This window comes from Podarcis erhardii, assembly GCF_964252035.2.
Source record: "Podarcis erhardii genome assembly, chromosome: 2".
NCBI lineage: Eukaryota > Metazoa > Chordata > Lepidosauria > Squamata > Lacertidae > Podarcis > Podarcis erhardii.
Window position 1 is genome coordinate 102,274,834 of NC_138498.1, and position 21,364 is coordinate 102,296,197.

General features: G+C 44.8%; 2 protein-coding genes across 4 annotated transcripts in view; one reads left to right on the plus strand and one right to left on the minus strand.

Annotated features, from left to right (window-relative positions):
* Positions 1-21,364, minus strand: part of LOC309337153 (uncharacterized protein C3orf49) — a 503,307-nt gene that overhangs the window by 206,460 nt on the left and 275,483 nt on the right. The gene's annotated exons all lie outside the window — the stretch shown is intronic.
* Positions 1-21,364, plus strand: part of PRICKLE2 (prickle planar cell polarity protein 2) — a 266,815-nt gene that overhangs the window by 153,460 nt on the left and 91,991 nt on the right. The window contains exon 1 of one of the 2 annotated variants that reach the window (XM_081852495.1): positions 1,659-2,050. The exons of the other annotated variant lie outside the window; for it this stretch is intronic. The gene's annotated coding sequence lies outside the window, so the exon portion shown is untranslated. Of the gene's footprint in view, positions 1-1,658; positions 2,051-21,364 lie in introns of those variants that run through there. 2 annotated transcript variants of the gene reach the window in all.

Below are 21,364 nucleotides of genomic sequence, written 5' to 3' on the forward strand. Positions count from 1 at the left end.
GATGCAGCAGCAAAAAAAAGTGAATGTGATTCTAGGCTGCATCAACAGAAGTATAGTGCCCCAATAAAGGGAAGTAATAGTACTGTTCTATTCTGCCTTAGTCAGACCACACCGATACTACCATGTCCAGTCCTGGGCACCACATTTTAAGAAGGATATTGACAAGCTGGAATGTGTGCAGAGGAGGGTAACCAAGATGACCAAGGGTCTGGAAACTAAGCCATATGAGGAACTGTTGAAGGAGCTGGGTATGTTGGGTATGGAGACTGAGAGGAGATATGATAGCTATCTTCAAATATCTTAAGGGCTGTCACATGGAAGATGGAGCAAGCTTGTTTTTTTCCTGTTCTGGAGGGTAGGACTTGAATCAGTGGATTCAAGCTACAACAAAGGAGATTCTCACTAAACATCTGGAAGAACTTCCTAAACGCAAGAGCTGTCCAACAGTGGAATGGACTCCCTCTGGAGGTTGTGGACTCTCCTTCCTTGGAGGTCTTTAAGCAAAGCTTGGATGGCCATGTCTCTTGGATGCTTTAGCTCAGATTCCCGTTGGACTAGATGACCCTTGGGTTTCCTTCCAAGTCTATAATTCTATGTTAAATACATTTAACAAAAATGAAAATAATATACAAGTGCTTGGGAAGTTGTCATCTGGGCATGTTCTCTGTGGCTAAGGGATCAAAAGGTATTTGTGAATTTTGTCAGTAAGTACTGCCCAACTGAAACCATACCCAGACTTTCGCTCTAAGTTGGCCTGATTCTGGTGAGTTCCCACCCATGTTGGCCACACAGGTGAAACACCTGACCTTGCATTTGAAAACCTGTAGGCAGGAAAGGATTCCAGGCAGGCCAATGTTTAGGCTGCAGGAGGGCAGATGGAGGGCTCCATTTATTCCCCAAGCCTAGGAGTGGATTGCTACTGGGCAAACTGGCAAATAACTGGAAACAGTGGCTTGGCTTAGACAAGGCGAGGTGGGCTCAGCGTCCAACACTCTCGCCGTTTATGTACGGGCTTGTTCATGTGCAGAGATAAAACCGTGTCGTTTTTGCTCGTGGAGAGAGAACTGGGCAACTCCCATAACTTATGATGCACATGGTTGTTTTTTTTTAAAAAAAGATCTTCTTCTTGGCCGTGCAAAAAGAGCAGGGGAAGTGAGACGGCGTATTGATTTGCAGAGAGCAGCCTGATTTGCATATAGATCTAAATCCCAGGCGCTGGCCGGCGGGCCATTCGCTGAACTGTCCAGATGTAGCGCCTTTGACTTGCTGACATCACCGCCTCATTAGCATGCAGGAGAGGCGAGCACTGCAACAGCGAAGCCTCCCAGCCCGGCGAGCCAGCGAATGCGCCGCGATGGGGCTGCGCGGAGCAAACTGAAGCTCTCTCCGGCTCCGAGAGGGAGGCGGGACTGCGGATTGGATGCAGGCTCCGCTGTCTCCCAGGGTCACTCAGTAAACCCGGAGTTGGGGCTCCGCTGGAGTCACTTGGCCGGCTGCAAGGGAGGAGATGGACTGACAGGGTGAAAGGAAGGGAAGGAAGGAAGGAAGGAAGGTGGGAGGAAGAGAAGGGGAGAGAAAGGGAGAGAATCCCTTGGCCAAGCTGGAATTCCGAGGAAGGCAACGTTAAGCCTATGCAAACGGACAGCAGAAATCGCACTTTTCCTCTGCTGATGGTTTGCACAGCAGGTTTTTTCCTTGCAAGCCACCCTATGTTTTTATGTGCGTGCGTGTCTCCTGGAAGGATTTGACCAGAGAGAGAGAGAGAAGTCTGCTGCTGCTCATTTCAAGAAATCCTCCCACCACTAGCCTATCAACAGTGCTATTGGGTTTTTCTCCCCCACCCCGCTTTGCAAAAACAGAAAACAAGATACTTCACCATGCTGCAGTGTTCCCTGGGCTTTTGCAAGCAAACGTGCACCAAAGGAAAGTAAACTAAAAGCAAGACCCCGCCCCAGCGGGGGGGGGGGGTTGGAGGGGCTTAGTGGATTTAAAATTCAAAATCAAAAAAACAAAACTTGCCGAAATCTGGACTTGGAGGCGGCCGGAGCAGGTAAGCGATGATGCTTTGTGGTTTACGTCTCTGTAGCGTATATAATAACGTAGTGAACCGTATAGCTGTGGATGCGGCCAGCTGTAATGTAATTCTGAAACACACTTTAGCGGGATGGCTTTGCGCGTCCGTCTGCATTTCTCTGCCTTGGGAGTCAGGGCTGCTGTTCACTGAAATAGTTAATTGCTAGCCTGGGCATTTAAAATCGCCAGGAGGTCAGAAGGAAAATACTTAAGCAACTTGATCTTCTTTTAAATAATTGCAAAGGGAGGGGGGAGTCTCCACAACCCCACCCCCTACAAACATCTGTCAGAGTTAATTTTACTTCATGGTCATTTGTGCCCCAGAGTGTTTAAGACCTTTAGGGATTTTGAAGCGAACTGTTGATGACTCAGACTTCTAGCAGATGATATTTTTAGCGTGACTGGTGTCTCCCCCCCCCCCCCCGCCGCTTTTTATTTTCCTCCCCTTTTTGCAGTCCTTAGAAGATACACAAAAGGCCCTTGACACACAGAGTGTCATCTCACACCTTTGTTTTCTTTAGAAACAGCCGGATCCCTGTAATTGCTGAACCAAGATGGTTAGAGCCCGGCTTGGTTTTTCTTTCTGTCGCTTTTATTTTTCTGTGTTTCCTTAAAGCTTACTTTGAAAAGGCAGGGCACACAGGCCACATCAGCACAACCTGTGGCCATGGAGTTTTTAATCCGGTCGTTTGCCCTTTTCTACTTCCAGCGACTGGGATGTGCCAAGAAGGCAAGAAATAAAGCAAGACTCATTATTCCCACCATTTAAGAGCCACCACTCCTTGCAATTCTGTCCCACTTCCCCCCTTAACTTGTCCTGCTTCCCTTTAATCGGTGATTATTTCATCTTGCATGTCAAGTGCCTTTAAAGGAGATGTTATCAGAGCCTTGTGCTCTGATTTTGATGTGTGATCTGGATGCATCGTAAAGTCAAGGCTGGTTAGTACTAGCCACAATACTAGTCAGTGCTAGCCACAATACCTTCTTCTGGGGTTTTTGGCTTTCTCTTCATGCAATGAGTTTTACTGTAACAAAGCAATACAACTCTGTTTCGTTTGCCAGTTATATTTACTTTTTAAATAAAATTTGGTTCCTTCTTGTCAGAACCCTAAGTGGTTTAGAGTACACACACACACACACACACACACACACACACACTTTTTCTCATTCTGATTACTTTCACAGATGGGTAAGTCCAGCTTGTCTCAAGGGATACTGAACTTTGAAATAATTACCATATTAAAAAGACTCTGAAGCGGAGCGGTGCAAGCCTTCTAATATCCCAAAGCATGTTAGAAACCTTTCCATTTTCTCCATTGGTAACAGGAGAGCTCTGACATGTGGTCTTCCGCTTCTTTGCAAATGAAGACTGACCATGTCCTAATGGGCTTTGAATCAGGGCTACCATGACTCCAGAATGTATGTAGGGATTCCTTGTAAAATAATTCCCCCCCAAAAGAATTGCCGGAGCACAATGAAATGTATAAAACAGTATAATTAGCTTTGAGGAAGAGGAGTAATGGATGTAATCATTGCTCTGGGCTGGGAGAGAGGCTTGGTGTCAGCTCAGAGCAATGGCAACCTCTTGCTTCCAGATAAGACTTTTGCACAATGTCCTGGTCTAATTCATAGCCTCATCACCCTTTTGCTCTCGGGCATCAGAATAAGTGTGATGGGTGCACCCTCCTGATGTTTGGGGCTAGGACTCTTGTCATGGCTGATCATTGGCCATACTACCTGGGGCTACAATAGGAGTTCCTGTTCAGAACATCTGGAGATCAGATTGGGATAGGTGATGGAGAATCTGCGTTGCTATGAAGACTCTAGGGTTGCTGCTGTTATACTAGTGCAAGGGGGGGGTATCATCTGTGCCATGTCCAGTGCACACCTGTACCCTTAGCCTCTGTTACGCAGCACAGAAAACGAGGCTTAGAATCATAGAAGTTGGAAGGTACCCCAAGGATCATCTAGTCCAACCCCCTGCAATGCAGGAATGTGCAGCTCTATCTCATACGGGGATCGAACCCACAACCTTGGCATTATGAGCACCATGCTGTAACCCACTGAGCTGTTGGGAAGCTGCCTTCAACTAAGTGAGCACAATGGCCCAGATAATTCAGTATCGTCTACGCAGATTGGCAGCAGCTCTTCAGGGTTTCAGACAGGGGACGTTCTGAGCCCTATCAGGAGATGTCAGGATTGAACCTAGGATCTTCTGCACTTTCCATTCTGCTTATGTGCCCTTCTGCAGGTTTGCTCTGCAGCACGGGTTATCTTGCATGTGTTTTAATTATACAGTTCCCACTGGACTGCGCCAGCTTGAAAATGTAGTTTCCTGTGTTCAGCTAGACTGCATACAGCTATCTGCAAAAAAGGAGAAAAAAGAGCAGAGAGGCTACTCTGTTCAGAAATAAAGCCTGAATGTGAAAGATAGAATGCCTTCTTTCTGAGGCAGACTCCTCTGCTTATTTAAGTGGCTATAAAGGAATCCATTGAGATGGGATGACTGCATGCTATCTCGCTGAGCTGGAAAAGCAATTGAACAGCATAATTAAAAACCACACAAGATAACCCACGGAGCGGTGCAAGCCTTTAAAAGCACACTCATCCTATACAAACTGCTCCGGAATTAAAAATCACAGGGTGTATTTAGAGATCTGTCATTCTCTAGCCTTTCTTTATCCCCCCCCCTCCCCACCAAAAAAAAGTGCACTTGAAATGATGGCATCTGCTGAATGCACACAGTGGTGTGTTTTGAGTTGCCATTAGGAATCTGACAGTTCCTGCTAAGTTTGCCGGCTGTTTAGGCTAGTGTGTTTGCTCTCTGCCATATGGGAACCCTTAATGGCACTTCCAAAAGTTGGGCATTTGATGATCACGAGGCCAGAAACACACACACACACACACACACACAGAGAGAGAGAGAGAGAGAGAGCTGTAATGCCCATGAAAACAGATTTTAGGTCAGGAGATGGATACTTTTTAAAGAGATTTGAGGATGTAAAATAAAATTTGTTTTCAAGCTGTCCAGGGCTGCTGCAGCTTATAACAGAGCTGCACAGCTGCATATATCCCCCAAGAACTGGAGTATTTGGGAAAGGGGAAATTTTGCGATGTTTATCACGGATCCTTTTCCTACCTGTGGAAAGCTGAGAACAGGTGAGCAGATTGGGGTGGCATAGGCTGAACCAAGAATGGGTGTTGTTTAGCACTTAAAGGACTTGGGGCGCAGGCTCGTGGCACAAATTTGTATACGCCAATCACTATGGTATTGATGTACCTGGGCAAATTATGGAGACGGGTGGCAGTGTTGCGCTTTGCAGGCTCCCATCTGCACTAGGCATTTAAAGCAGTATCGTACCACTTTAAACAGCCAAAAGAATTGTGGGAACTGGTGTTTCTTAAATGTGTGCAGAAACAAAACAAATTCCTTCCAGTAGCACCTTAAAGACCAACTAAGTCAGTTCTTGGTATGAGCTTTCGTGTGCATGCACACTTCTTCAGATACACAGAAAGTGTGCAGAAAGTTGCTAGGAGATTCCGGCTTCCCTCCCAGAGCTATAATTCACAGAGTTCTCGGAAGGAAAGGGTCTAACTATTAAACCACTTTGCGAATAGCAGCTCTGTGAGGGAGATAGGGGCATAGCTGTCAACTTTTCCCTTTTCTTGCGAGGAATCCTATTCAGAATAAGGGAATTTCCCTTTAAAAAAGGGAAATGTTGGCAGCTATGGATAGGGGGTCTCCCCACAACTCTCAGTGGCCTTATCAAGCTACAGTTCTCAAGATTCTTTGGGGGAAGCTAAGGGGATTTTAAAGAGGCATGTCAGTGCTTTAAATATCCGGGGCAGATGGGGCCTGGAACTTGGTGCAAAAGACTTAGCCCCCCACCCCCAGGCCTTCTGTAACCAACACCCTTGAGGTTGAATACCACTGTAGTCGTCGCCACCTGTAAGAGTTGCCCTGCACATTACCATTAACCAAAATTTTAAAAAATTAAAATAGGTGTGAGACAGAGTTGGACACCTCTGCTTTGCTCACTTCTGCCATTGCAGCCTGAAGCCAGGAAGTTGGATTGGCTTATACTGTACACCTGTGGCAAGGAAAAGATAAGTAGGATGTTCTCTCCTGTCAGTAGTTACTCGGCTGTGAATCCGGTAATTTTGTATTTCCAAATTTTCTTTCAAATGGCAACAACGTAATTCCCTCACCCGCCGCTTTTCCAATTTCCACTTGGAGGAGGTTCTGCTTTCTGATCCCTTTATCTTTTGGCTGAAGGCCAAGCACAGAGGGACAGAACCAGAAATGCTCCGGTTTTATGAATATTATTTCCAGAAAGGCTTTCAGGGCCCTGCCATCACTTTGGCCATAAAAGTAACCAGGAATTAAGTTCAGATAAACGCAAGGTTATGAGGAATACGGCCGAAGGTGATTAAGAGGTCTGATCCTTTTGGTCCCTCGTGTCTCTCTCATTCCTTGAAGTATTTGTTTACTTAAACATCTAGGTCTTATAGAGTCTGGCCACATAGCAGTCATTGCATGGCTGAAAATGAATAAAAACACAACTAACAGAGAAAGCACTTCACTGCTTAAACGTAGCCCAAAGAGAGAGAAAATTCAAGAGCTAGTGTGTCATAGCAGATACTGTTGTTGTTGTTGTTGTTTCTGGATAAAACCAGATTCGAATCTTCACTCCTCCATGAAGCGCACTTGATTACATTGGGCCACTCACAATCTCTCAGCCTAGCCTGCCTCTGAATCTCTCTAGCCTCCAGCCCTCAGGATTCTCCCTACATCCTTTACCAGCCCTGCTTCATGCCCTTCTTGAGTGTTTGGCCTGGCTGAAATATGCCCTTGAACTCTTGTATATTGGCTGCCTGCATGGAGGATCGAGAAGGGTGTGTGGAAACCAGCCCACTGTAGAAAGACAAACTTGACCATTGTTGTTCCACCCACTTTTGCCTTGGGCCCCACCCACCATGGGCTTGTGCCCCCACCCCTGAAGGTTGCCCAGAAGGGATGAAAAAGTTCCCCCTGCCCTGGTTTCTATTGTCTGGTGAAGACATCCAACCCATTTGCTGCCAGACTAGCAATAGGGAGAGTCCATAGCTCAGTGGTAGAGCACATGGTTGTGTGTGCAGAAGGTTCCCTATTCAAGCCCAGGCATCTCCAGGGTGGAAATGGGCAAAACTCCAGTCTGAAAAAGTGGACAACTGCTGCCCAGTTCTCACCAACCTGGTGCTTTCTGGATCTTTTGGACCACAGTTCCCATCAGCCCCGACCAGCCTCAGAGTTGTAGTCCAACTGCTTAGTCTGAAGAAGTGTTCATGCACACGAACGCTCATACCAATAACAAACTTAGTTGGTCTCTAAGGTGCTACTAGAAGGACTTTTTAAATTTTGTTTTGACTACGGCAGACCAACACAGGTACCTACCTGTAACTGGCTTATCCTGAGGCAGCTTTGAATGTCCCAGCAATCTGCCCACAGATTTCCTGTTGCTGGGAATTGTAGCTCTGTGAGGGAAATAGGAGTCTCCTAACAACTCTCTGCACCCTGAGCAAACTACAGATCCCAGGATTCTTTGGGGCAAACCCGTGTCTGTTTAAAGTGATGTAAAGGACTGGGAATGAAAGAGGGGAAAATGTAATTGAATGAGTGTCATTCACTATTTTGCAATAGCCTTCAGTCTTTGCCAGATCAACTCCTGACTGTCCTGAGGTTCTAGATGGGCCGTCTTCCATTCCTGCCATATTCGACTCCCCGTCCCTTTCATTTTACCTTTGCGTACATATGCTAGGGCTGGGGCAAAGAATCTTTAATGTTCTGTCAAGTTCAATCTCTCAATAGCCATTAAGCAGAGACAAGATGGGAGAGAGAAAGGAACTTGTGGTAATTTTCAGCCTACTGTACAATGCTTCCTCCCTCCTCTGCTCCTCTTTGGGAGTTGCAAAATTGTCAGCTGTTGAAATGCAGCCAACGTTTGGCAGTTGTGCTAATATGTGGCTGTGTGATGACACCAAGAGGTCTGATGTGTCCAGGACTATTGCCCAACTTTCGTAATGAATGGACTGACTCACCTCCCTAGGTATCTCATTATAGTCTGAGGAAGCAGCTTCCCAAGAAACTGGAGCCTAACTTTAAGAGTTCCTCCTCTTTCAGGTCAGGCCTTTCATACTTGCCTAGACTTCCTTTGTGCAACGGATCCCCTGTGTTTGATTATTGTCTCATTATTATTTTAAACCCACTGGCTTGTTAGAGTGCAGATTGCTCTTCAAACCAATGCAGTTTTTGTGCGTTGTTGATCAAGCCCCGTATAAGCGACCATCCTGGGAAACCGTAGAGTGATTTGTGCCTGTAGGAGAAGTATTGATATGAAATGACCCTGCCTAGCGGAGTTCCAAGTGAAATATTCTCTCTGGGGTTCTTATCTGATGCAGCTGGATCAATGTACGAAACAGTCAAATCGCAGCGCTGAAATTGATGGTGCGCTTATACAAAGGAACAATACCTTTAATAAGTGTGACGCTGAATCCATGGTAGGCTTGGGGCTCTGGGAGGGAGGGGAGAGAGGCATCTGCAAAGGTCAGCTTGCTCTCAGATCCTGCGACCTGATAAGGCAACCCAGCCTAACAGAATTCAAAATCCCCAATAGCAGTCCACATGGCTGTTGTTTTGGGAGTTCCTGGCACTTCGTTTTCACTGGGCTGGCTGCCACATCCCACAGACTTCCTGGCAGCTGAGCAGTACCCGTTCCTGACGCCTCAGACCCTTTCATTCATGGCTGTCCCTAAAGGAGTGACTTTGTTTGTACCGTTTTTTGACCGCAGCGTAGCGTTTGGCCTCAGCCTAGTTGGGATAAACCTTTTCAGCAACACAGGCCTGTTTTAGCTCACTCCTCCTGCCAGGTCCTGGCTATGAATCTTTCACAGTGTCTCTGCTGTAGACTGTTAAAAATTAACATCTTCATAAGCAACTGGCCACTTCCTTACAACCTTGGAGACCTCCCTAGATGCAACTGCTTTCTTCCAAGGGAAGACCCATCAATGCAGTCTGCTTAGTGAGGTGTTTTGGGGTTGTTGTTTTTTAAATTAATATTGAGAAACTTCAGGGCCAGCGCAATACATTTTGCTGCCTGAGGCAAAGGGCAAAGTGGTGTCCCTTCCTGTTCTAGACTGGTGGTTGAATTTTGCTTCAACAACACCATCCTCCCATTCACCTGAGAGCAGAAGGCTATCTTGGTGGATGCAGTGCTGACCACAAAGCACACACGGCTACTCCCTGCCCTATAGCATTTTCCACCTGAGGTGACTTTCTCACTCTGCCTCATGGTTGAACCAACACTGACAAGCTGGATAACCCAAGTAGGGCCGGTGTATAAGATGTGATTTCTGCAGATAGTCTTCTAGGATTGGTTCATTGGTTTGGGTTTGCAATTAAGTTGGTTGGTTTGCACTTTTGTCTGCCATTTTGGGGCTTGGAACTGCCCAGTTTTAGAATACTAAAGGCAATGCTGAAGATGTTAGAGGGAGCCAGCAAGAATCTGAAGAGGCTTCTACAACATCCAGGCTCTGCTCTGTTGGTGGATGAAAATAAATGGAAAATTGGAGACGGTTCATGAATGGAACAGGCTGCCATCATACCTCTTCTCTTGACTATTTTAGATGTGCATCTATCTGTTTATTTAAGGGAGTGGGATAAGGAACCTCTAAGCCCCTTCAGCCTCAGTCAGCATGGCCAAATGGTACAGATGGATGCTGGGTGTTGTTCAGCCAAAAATAAGGCTGCCCTTATTTAAAGACTCATACAAGAGCTCACAATGATCCAAGCAGTAAAAATGCAATCAGACCATTAAAAAGCCATCAGCAACAGCCATCTGAAACAAAATCTTCTGAAACCAGAAGAGAAAACATCCAGTATTGTTCCTTCTTCATCAACATAAAAATCTATTATGCAGGAGGATGTTGACTAATCTGCTCGAAAGAGTTGGCCAGACATGCCTTCTAAGGACTTCTAAAGTTAGAGGCAGAGATGCTTCCACAAAGTAAGTCACACTGAGCAATTCCTTCTCTGAAGATCTTGATGAAGGGAGAAACTTATTGAGGTATCCTTGGTCTACACTGTGGGTAACCTTTGGCCCTCCGTATGTTGAACTTCAGTTCATATTAGACACAGCCAGAATGGGCAGTGGTTGGAGATCATAGAATCATAGAATTGTAGAGTTGGAAGGGACCACAAGGGTCATCTAGTCCAGCTATTTTGCCCAACACGGGGCACGAACCTACAACCCTGAGATGATGGGAGTCATAGTCCAACAAGATCTGGAGAGCACAATATTAGCGAAGGCTGCTTTAAGACTGCTTTCCTTGGCAGCCTGGGGCTTCCTAGAGTGGATATAGCTTGTAATGGAAACAGGAAGTGAAGATTGAAATGGATTTCCAGTCAGGGAGGTATTCCACAGGCCTTCAAGGAGGATTTAGGTTGAGAACAGGATATGAGATGGCATCAGCGCTGCAGCCGGCTCACCACAGTGGAGGTTTTCACAGTGTTTGAGATCCTTCGGAGCCTGGAGATATTACAGATAGTAAATTTCTTTGAATGCTTAGAAGTGCTGCGCCAGGGTGAAATTAGCCTGTATAAATCTATAAATGCAGCCAAAGAACTTAGCTAAACAATGTTAGTGTTACGATAAGGAGAAAAAGATATATTTAAATGGGGGAAAATATTCCGTGAAAAAATATGAAAATGTGATTTCTGTTAACCTTTTCTTCCTTGTAAAAGCAAACTATAAAAAGAGAAGTGCTGTATCAGTGAATAATTACACACCCCTAAAATAATCAAGATCTTGCATCCTAATGTTTCACCTCAATTCAGGAAGTGACGAACCTCTTGAACATTCAGAGTGAACAGACTCTCAGGACTCAGCTATACAGCTGCAAATAAAATGTTTTAAGCATATTGTAAAGTGCAGTATACAAATGTGACACTAGATGGAGATGGTGAGCCATGGCAAATTCAATATATTTTTCAAAATGTTTTTTTTTTTTAAAAAAAAAAAGCATTTTCACAGTGTGTTTTTTTTAATATGTGTGCAGATTCCACCTGTCCAGCCTTTCAAAGCAGTGTGTTTGGGTTGAGACTGAGCATTATTCTCAAAGTACTGAGTGTGTTACAAAGGATTTATCCATTCTGTGATTCGAGAGCCAGTGTCTTACATCCTTCTAAACATTCTGTGCCTTCAAACATCCCGGTCGTTTTGAGATTACCTGTGCTCCCTGGGATGTGTGAGATGATAGAGGGCACCCTCAGTCGTGCAGAAAGCATAGGATTTGGAGAAGGAAAACTCTATAATAATTGTGGGAAGCTTATTCCACTGTTACTGAGCTGCACTTGCAATTATGCCTTGAAGTGTGTGTGTCTCTTCCAGTATGCTTCCAAACTCACCGGAGAGAATTAAGGGAGGTATTTTACCAATTTTCATGGTGGGACACCCCCCACACACACACCGCAAAAAAAATAATAATGTTGAAGGGGGAACACTGCATGTTTACTATATGTGTATTTTGTATGATAAGGTGTGGTGGTGCTGGTGGCTTCCCATAACTCCCTTCCTTATACAAGGGATTGGGAGTGATGTTGCTGCGCCAGACAGGAATACCAAGAGCTTTTTAGGTGGCTGGCTGCCAAAAAGACTTTTGCTCTTCCTGCCTAGCTAAGCTACGATGCCCCTCCTGGACAAGCAATTGCGGAAACCGCCTGCTATACTGCATAAGCCTGATGTAAAAACCAGGGTCCTTTCCTGCACCAATACTTTATCATTATTCTTGTTCTTGTTACTTAATTAAATTTCTATACCGCTCTTCACCCAAGGATTACAGTTTATAATATGAAAACACAAAAATACATAACATAGTAAAGAAAGAAATACCCTTTTCCCCATTTTAAAAGGCCGTAGATTGTTTAATTAGCCAATTAATGTTCAGTGTTTTATTATATTTTTATATATGTTGGCTGGGGCAACCCAGTCAGATGGGCGGAGTACAAATAAATCAACAACAACAGCAACAACAAAAACAACTATTATTATTATTTATTTTCTTGGACCCCCCCAACAACTATTATTATTATTATTATTATTATTATTATTATTATTATTATTATTATTTACTTGGACCCCACAAATTACCACTGTTTTGAGAAGACCACATTCAGTGCCTTCTTGCCCCAGTTGTTGAAATTATCTACAATATTTGGTGAAAAGAGGCACATCTGTGTGTGTGCATGTGTGTGTGTGCGCATATGTATGTGTATGTACACACATAAACTTATGCAATCCAGGATTATGGCAATATTTATTGGATTTGGACTCTGTTGTAAGATGTATTTTGAAATACAACAGAATGTTAGAAGGGAATGCTAAAAGCATTGCATGCTGATATGTGTACCCAGGCAAGCAGCCCTTTTGCTCAGCCCTAGTGGGATGCTATCACTTGCCTCTCCTGGCTCTCTTTGTGCTTGCTGCTCATCAGATTTCAGGCAAGGCTCTTGCTTGTGTTGTGAGTTAGGAGATTCTATTTGCTCTGCCCTGCAATTTCAGCCTGATGGCGTTTCTGCCTGATGCAATTTTATCTCGTTCACTCCCCCAGTGGTAATAGAGAAAAGATAAGCTGTGCTAAGAGACGTCCTCATGGCTCCTTTTCTATAGAATGAGAAATACTAACGCATGGATTGCCTTGAGAGTAAACCTTTGCCTGTGCTTTGTACCACTATCATTAATTCAAGGATCAGCTTCGCCTAGCATTTTAAAAAAAAAAATAAAGGGGAGGGAGAGAGAAAGTTGAATGAATTAAGAATAATGTATCAGAATAGATCCACCAGGTGGCAGTCTACTGCCCCACACCCCTTTCTCCTATATAGAAAAAAAAAAAATTCTGGGACTATAAGGATTTGCTGACTGCATTTACTTCTAGGTCAGCTGCACATTGCTTCCAAAGGTATATAAATGTACACTTCATTGCCTAGTGTGCATTACTATTAAGGCTATGCTAAGTGTTTATCTAAAAGGGACGCGGGTGGCACTGTGGGTTAAACCACAGAGCCTAGGACTTGCCGATCAGAAGGTCGGCGGTTCGAATCCCCGCTACTGGGTGAGCTCCCGTTGCTCGGTCCCAGCTCCTGCCAACCTAGCAGTTCAAAAGCATGTCAAAGTGCAAGTAGATCAATAGGTACCACTCTGGCGGGAAGGTAAACGGCGTTTCCATGCGCTGCTCTGGTTCACCAGAAGCAGCTTAGTCATGTTGGCCACATGACCCAGAAGCTGTACGCCAGGCTCCCTCGGCCAATAAAGCGAGATGAGCGCCACAACCCCAGAGTCGGCCATGACTGGACCTAATGGTCAGGGGTCCCTTTACCTTTACTTAAGTGTTTATCTGGTTTGATTTTCCGGTGGAAAGCAATGCTCTTTGGGTGGAATGTTATTGGAAGAAATACCGTATTTCTCCAAAAATTCCCAAATAGACCTTACAGCCCCTTATATACATTCCTATTCTCTTCTATTGTTGCCCTTATTTGCTCCTGCTGTGGCACCATTCATCTAAGGACCTGGGAAATCCAAGCCAATCAGGGATTTCATGGTGAATGTAGTGGCACAATGCAGCCAATCGGATTGGGCTACATTATGAAGCAAACACAACCAATTTAGAGTGAGGGCACTGCTTCCTGAAGAGGGAAAAATACACACACACCATTTGTTTTATTTTTGAGGGGGAGGAATATGTGCAGATTTCAGCGCTTACAAAAATGTTCATGCCCTTCCTCACAGCTCAACTCTGCCTAGTATTTATTTCCTTAACATACTTTAGGTAAAGGTAAAGGGACCCCTGACAGTTAGGTCCAGTCGCGGACGACTCTGGGGTTGCGGCGCTCATCTCACTTTACTGGCCAAGGGAGCTGGAGTACAGCTTCCGGGTCATGTGGCCAACATGACTAAGCTGCTTCTGGTGAACCAGAGCAGCGCACGGAAACGCCGTTTACCTTCCTGCCGGAGCGGTACCTATTGATCTACTTGCACTTTGACATGCTTTCGAACTGCTAGGTTGGCAGGAACTGGGACTGACCAATGGGAGCTCACCCCGTTGCGGGGATTTGAACCACTGACCTTCTGATCGGCAAGTCCTATGCTCTGTGGTTTAGACCACAGCGCCACCCGTGTCCGAGTAACATACTTTAGCTAACCTAAAAACCAGGCAGTTTGTGTTGGGTGGCTGGTCCATTAGGCCACATGGGGCACTGCCCCACCAACCTCAGCCGACCCCCCGCTGCCTTCTACCTTTCTTACATCTGGTCCAGGGGGTGACCTTGGATGTCACCTTCCTCCTCTTTACTCTCAGTGCTTCGATTGTGGAACTCGGCAAGCAGACGAACGGGGGAGAAACCAGCATGAGTTGACTCCATTTACTTTTGGAGTGTCTGCTTGAGGTCCCAATGAGCACTTAACCGGCTGCTGTTAAGGAAGCCAAACATCCCTTTCTGTCCTCCTCTCCAATTCCTGCAGCAAATTATGTCGTGCAACGTGAAATTCTAGTGTCAGAGCCAAGATACAGGAACATGAGGACCATCTGCTGCAGCTCTTGCTGGACTTTGCCCCAAGTGAGGGAATGCTTGTTTCAATGCTACTCCATATTAAAAACAAATAAATACACGAATCTGTGCACATAGGGGAAAGGCTTTCTGTTACGCTGGTTTTATTTATGTAAGTTTTTTAAATAAAATAAAAGGTGGGTCGATTTCAGACATCGACTTTTCCAGCTGAAGTATGAAGTGCTGTGCACAATAGCTTAAACATGTGCCTCTTCTCATTCTGTAGTTTGACTTTTATTGATAATGGGGAAACTAGATGCGAGTATAGCTCAGGGAAGCTTCCATTCTCTAGTGTAGCACACGGGTGCTGCTGCACGTGTTTTCGGTAATAGCAAGTAGTAGAAGAAGAAATAATTATCATCTGTTTGTACTCAAGGATAAAAGCTTGTGGTTTTTTTGTGTTATGTGAACACCGGCTCTCCCAGGGCAGGTATCCACAAATTAACACACCAGCCCATTCCCTCCATTGAGCTCTCATTTATGTTTTGGTTTGGAGAAGGTGAGGGGAAGCTGGAGTCTGATCTCCCCTGTATCCCAGCACTCATGAGAGAAATCTCTCCCTCCGGCCTTCTGCATAGGAAGCAGTCAGGTCTTTGTTCTATCTAGTTCAGAATTGTCCATGTTGATTGGCAGCTGCTCTCCAAGGTTTCAGACAGGGTCTCTTTTCACCCTGCCTTGCAGATGCCAGGAACTGAACCTTCTGCAGGCAGATGCCCTGCCACCCTCAAGGTGTGTGAGAGGATATTCATGAAAACACTACTTATTTAACGACAGTGGTGCCTCTGGTTACATACGCTTCAGGTTACAGACTCCGCTAACCCAGAAATAGTACCTCGGGTTAAGAACTTTGCTTCAGGATGAGAACAGAACAGAACAGAACAGAACAGAAATTGTGCTCTGGCAGCTAAAGAACAGTTTCAGGTTAAGAACGGACCTCCAGAACGAATTAAGTTCTTAACCCTAGGTACCACTGTACTGAAAACACTCCCAAAATGGTAACACAGGATAGCTGGTACAACAAGTCAATGTTTGTGGGCTTCTGAGCTTTAACCTACTCCAGTGGTTTTCAACCAGTGTACCATGGCACCCTGGGGTACCTTGAATAGTGGTCAGGGGTGCCACTGGCAACACTGACCTCTGACCCTCTTTCCTTCCTTCCTTCCTTCCCTCCTCTGATGCCTTCTTGCATCTCTGCCTCCCAAAGATTTGCACAGCTGTTTGTTGCAGCAGCCCTGGCTACAAGCTCCCCAGGCGAATGGTGCCTCTGCGGGTGCCAGAAGCTGAGGTGGCCTCAGAGTAAGCAAGCAAACAAGCAGGTGAGGGAGCCCAGCCAGCCAGTCCGCCAGCCTGGAATGGACAAGTAAGCCCCAGGTCCCTGTGGGGCAGTGTGAGGAGGCACCTCTCTTTGGGGCAGGGGGGCAGCTCAGAGACCAGGGGCGGTGGCAGCAGCCGCCTGGAGGACCCCCAAGGAGTGGGGAGAGAAGGCTGAGGGAACACTCTACAAAGGAGGGTGTTCGAAAAAGGGTGAGAGGCTGCCAGCTGTGCAGGCAAGGGGTAACATAACTGGGCTACTGAGCCCCACAGGGGAGCCGCAGAAAAAATGTAATTGGTCAAAGGAGCCATGGACACAAAAGAGGTTGAAAACCTCTGACCTACTCCATTTCTCCCCTCTGTGAGAAGAGCACAGGAGAATCTCAGGAGTGAGGATACAGGCCCAGGGTTTGCTCTAAGTGATCTTGGAGGCAAAGCTTAATCCAAACAGTTGTGCTTTATAACCGCGCTGGGATTTGAACTTGAATCTTCTCGTTGTAAGAATCCAACCTTAAGCTTGCTTTCTTGGAAGAGAGTCTTGCTGATTTCAGTGGAACTGATTTCCAAGTAATTGCACTGTAAAGTCTTCGCCAAATGCTCTGTTCACAACACCAGCCCTGGCACCAGCTCTTGGAGAATTCATTAGGAGCAATTTTGGCTAGAAAGTTAAGGCCAAATTAGATTAAATTAAAATCCTATTGGTGGGAGGAGGAGGAGGAGGAAGACGAGCAGCAGCAGCAGCAGCTGGGGAGGTTGGCTCTACTGACAAGCCAGGAGGAGATTGCAAGCAAGCTCCACAATGTTAAAATTTGGCACGGCCAAATAAGTGATTCATTGTCACTTAGCAGTTTTGCTTCAGGAAACTCATCATTTTCGCCCACCAGGGGGAAGTTTAATTGGCACACTGCTGCTCCCCAGTTATAAGACGTTGGGGGGAAGTGTCCTTCAGATCTCCTCTAAATCCTGGAGTATCTCCTTTGCACTTCCCTCTTCTTTTTAACCTAAGCTCTGAACGGCCATTATTTCTGACATTTTTGGGTAGATGTAACCTTCCATTTTCCTATTCAGGTTTTCAATTCAGTTGGGTTTTTGGAATCAAAGCCCGTTCTTCTCATTACTGAGCATCTGTGTGTACATATGCACAGCCTCGGATTTATGAATGCCTCAGGAAAACCAGGCTGTTCCTTTCTGTGAATCATAAGATAACAGAATTGGAAGGAACCCAGTGGGTCATCTAGTCCAGCTCTCTGCAATTCTCAGACAGGATATCATTTACCTAAATCATTGGTGATGGCTGCCTGTCTGGCCTTTTCTTGCAAACTCCCCAAAGACGGAGAATTCACAACTTGTTTTGAGGTACTGGTTCCTTTCATGCTCATCTGCTTTTATGGTTAGCAAGCTTCTTCCTTTTTCATATACAACCCTCAGCCTTGAATCTGCTCTTTATTTATTTAAGTTTGTTGACTCAGATCCTGTTTTGGTGTGTGATATTTCACCTTTGGGGGCTGTGCCTACATGAAGATCAAGGACAGGTATTGATTGATCTTGTAGTCTCCTTCCTCCCCCCCCCCCAATGTTCACCATTGTTTATTTTCTCAAAACCTGCCTGTCTTCAAAGAAAAGCTAAAGGTGTCTATCGACAGAAAAATAAAACCATGAATCAATAATTTAAAACACCACGGTATAACACCAAAGCATTGAAACTTTGATTTCCCTGACCATGAAAGCACCCAGTTCAGCTGTTTGCTCACATGAATAAGTGGAGGGGAAGCAATGGGGGGGGGAGTACCCACTCCCAAAATCTCCTAGGGTGCCTCCTGTTTTGAAGGGCTTTCCAGCCTAAAGATGAAGAACCGTCAGAAAGTAGACAAGGGTCCTTGAAGTTGAAACACACAATGACTTAGTGCAGAGGTTGCTGATGTCAAAGTGCTTTCAGCAGCTGCTTCTAATTCTGGTTGCACAGGGATGCTTGTGATTCATACTTCCATTACAGAAAGCTCTTTTTTATTCTTCTTTATCAATTGTCTCTAGCAATCGCCTGAACACCCACCCACTTGCTCACAAGCTGCATCCCAGTTCTTTGTGCTCCTTGCAACTCAGTAGCGTCACCAACACCAGCTCATCCACCTGCTTCCCCCAGGATTCAAGTTGCTTCCAGATCAAAGCTTTGCATATACTGTATCGTGAATGGCAAGGATAACATGCTCACTTTTTTGAACATATCGAGTGTTCATCTGTACTATTTGTTTGGAGCCACGAGTTCCATTTTAGCAGGTGCCTAGGCCAGCCCCCATACATGCATGATGGCAGACAAAGGACTGCGAAAGCAGATGCAAGAAGGAATAGGTACTTGGAACGGAAAGCACGATCCTGACTCGCCAGCCACTATTGCTCCACACTTGGTGACATCAGTGGCTGGCAGCTAGGGAGGCTGCCCTACAGGTAGCTTCCTACCTTTGGGTGTTGCAGCCTTAGGCAAGAAAAGAAGCAGAATAGGACAGGGGAAGGGGACCCAGCACCTCAACCACACAGCCCACATTGCATAACCCTAGGTGTGCCGCACACTAAAAATTTCCAAGTTGCCTGCTGAGTTAATGTTCCTGAGATCAGAACGTGGGCTAACGTGTTGCAGCCTGAACAGATTGTGCAAATTAAATTTCCATAAGTATCCTTATTTTTTGCATCATTTAGTTTGCTTCTGCTAGCCATCAGGAAAAGCTGCAGTGATGGTGGAAACATACCCAGATATTGATTGCTCAAGGCTTTTCTCTGCCCCCTATTGGCTTCTAAGCTTTTGACCTGTACAATTATCGCCTTTTCCACGAGTGCCAGAATCTTGACATCTTTTTACAAGTGAAAGTCGAAATTCTCCGAATTCTGGGTATTCAGCGTGCAGAAGCAATACAATACAGTGCAGGCAGCCTTAGCAGTATGTTGCGTGCTAGCTTCCTGACCTCACTTGTTGAGATACTAAAATAGGTTTACGTGGCTGAGATGGATGTGGGGTTAGTGACATCTGGTACCAATAAAGCCCTCCTCCCATATTAAAGTGTTCCAGCTCTATTAGGATTACATAAGTGCCTATCACTGAATATTTCTTCAGGAATTGGTTGCCTGTTCTGGACTGGGCTTGCTTGAGCTCTCACTACCTCTTTATGGCTAGTGAGTGCAAGTTACGTCTTTCTTTGCCATTTCAGAGCCAGTATTGAATTCTGCTGCACCGATTGAATCACCTGTGCACACACCTAGTGATATAATGTGATGGTAGAATGCTAAGATGCAAAAATAGACTGTACCACTTGAAACTGCAGGTGGGGGTGCTGTTTTTAGATGCTCCACCTTATAAAAAAATAGCAAAAGCCTCCTGACAAGTAAATAACTATGGTCCTTTCCTTGATGCATTGTTGTTTTATTCAGTGAGCTTTCTTTTTTGTCTTTTGCATAATAATTTTTATCTGTTTTCAATTACAATAACCCAATAAAAGCCTCACTGTCACAATACCAAATCATAATACAATTAATAATGCAAATTGTTCAGACGCCAAGTTATATTATTTTGTTGGCCCCCCGCGTGCTAGAATTGATGATTTGATCATTTACTTTAACTCTGCTTTCCAAAAACTTATAAATTCCAATTACACACCAGTCAGAATAACAAACTCTTATACCACAGCTGCAATTTTAACGACTTCTATTCGCGTAAATAATTTACAGTCCTACAGGTGAAGCCTTCAAACTCTTATTCGGTGAGCTTTCAATACCAGGGGATGATCAAATGTGATCTTCTCACTTGCAGTCTGATTTAGCAACTTCAGAGCACTTTACCACCGCACCTCGTTCTGCCTTGGTACCATTTCTGGAAACTAGTGTGGAATCCATGGAGGCTAGGTTGGAGCAGGCTGGTTAGTGCTGCTGCAATGCAATGATTCAAGATCACCTTCACAGATTGGAGAATCGGGCCACAACTTACACAGTGAATTTCAGTAGGGACAAATGTAAGGTTCTGCACTTAGGAAGATAGAACCAGCTGCACAAATATGAGGTGGAGGGCACCTGCCTTGCCAGTAGTGCGTGTGAAAAGGATCTAGGAATAGTAGTAGACCACAAGCTTAACATGAGCCAACAGTGTGATGCAATAGCAAAAAGAAACAACAAAAGCAAATGCTATTCTTGGCTGCATCAACAGAAGTATAGTGTCCAGATTAAGGAAGTTATAGTCCCACTCTATTCTGCCTTCATCAGACCACACCTGGAATACTGTGTCCAGATCTGGGTGCCACAATTTAAGAAGGGTATTGACAAGCTGGAAGGTGTGCAGTCAAGATGATAAAGGGTCTGGAAACCAAGCCTTATGTACAAAACTTGTAACAAATGTTGGAAATGTAATGAGAAAGAAGGTACATTTATGCATATGTGGTGGGATTGTAAGAAAGTAAGGGGGTTCTGGGAGATGATATATAATGAACTAAAGAAAATGCTAAAATATAGCTTTGTTAAGAAACCAGAAACCTTCCTGCTGGGAATAACAAGAACGGACATAAATAGGAGAGACTGTAAACTTTTTCAGTATGCAATAACAGCAGCAAGAACATTGATGGCCCAAAAATGGAAACAAGAAGATGTACCGACCTTGGAAGAATGGAGAACAAAATTAACAGACTATGCAGAACTGGACAAATTAACTGGGAAAATTAGATTCCAAAAGGATCATAAGTTTTTTGAGGACTGGGGAAAATTTACAGAGTATTTGAAAACTGTATGTGAGGAATTTACAACGCTAGTGTGTTTTAAAGAAGCTTTGTGAAAATATAAGGAATATTGTAAGAAAGTAAATAAGGACAGAAATATAGTATCTAAAGGCAATATTAAAATTAAGGAATGTGAAGATAGGATCTTAATTTCGAATGATTGTCAGAGAAGTTGAGGGAGGTCCAATAAGCTAAAATATGTGATGTGTAAATTAGTATGATTGGAGTTTTTTATGGAAAATCTTCATAAAAATTAAAAAAAAAAAAGGAAACCAAGCCTTATGCGTAATGGTTGAAGGAGCAGGGTATGTTTAGCCTGGAAAAAAGAAGACTCAGAGGAATTATGATAGCTGTCTTCAAGTATCTCAAGGGCTGTCACATAGAAAATGGAGCAAGCTTGTTTTCTCCTGCTCCATAGGCTGGGGCCCAAACTAATGGAGTCAAGTTACAAGAAAGGAGATTCTGACCAAACATCAGGAAGAACCTTCTGACAGTAAGAGCTGTTTGACAGTGAAATGGTCTCTCTCGAGAAGTGGCGGACTCTCCTTCCTTAGAGGTTTTTAAGCAGAGATTGGATGGCCATCTGTCATATATG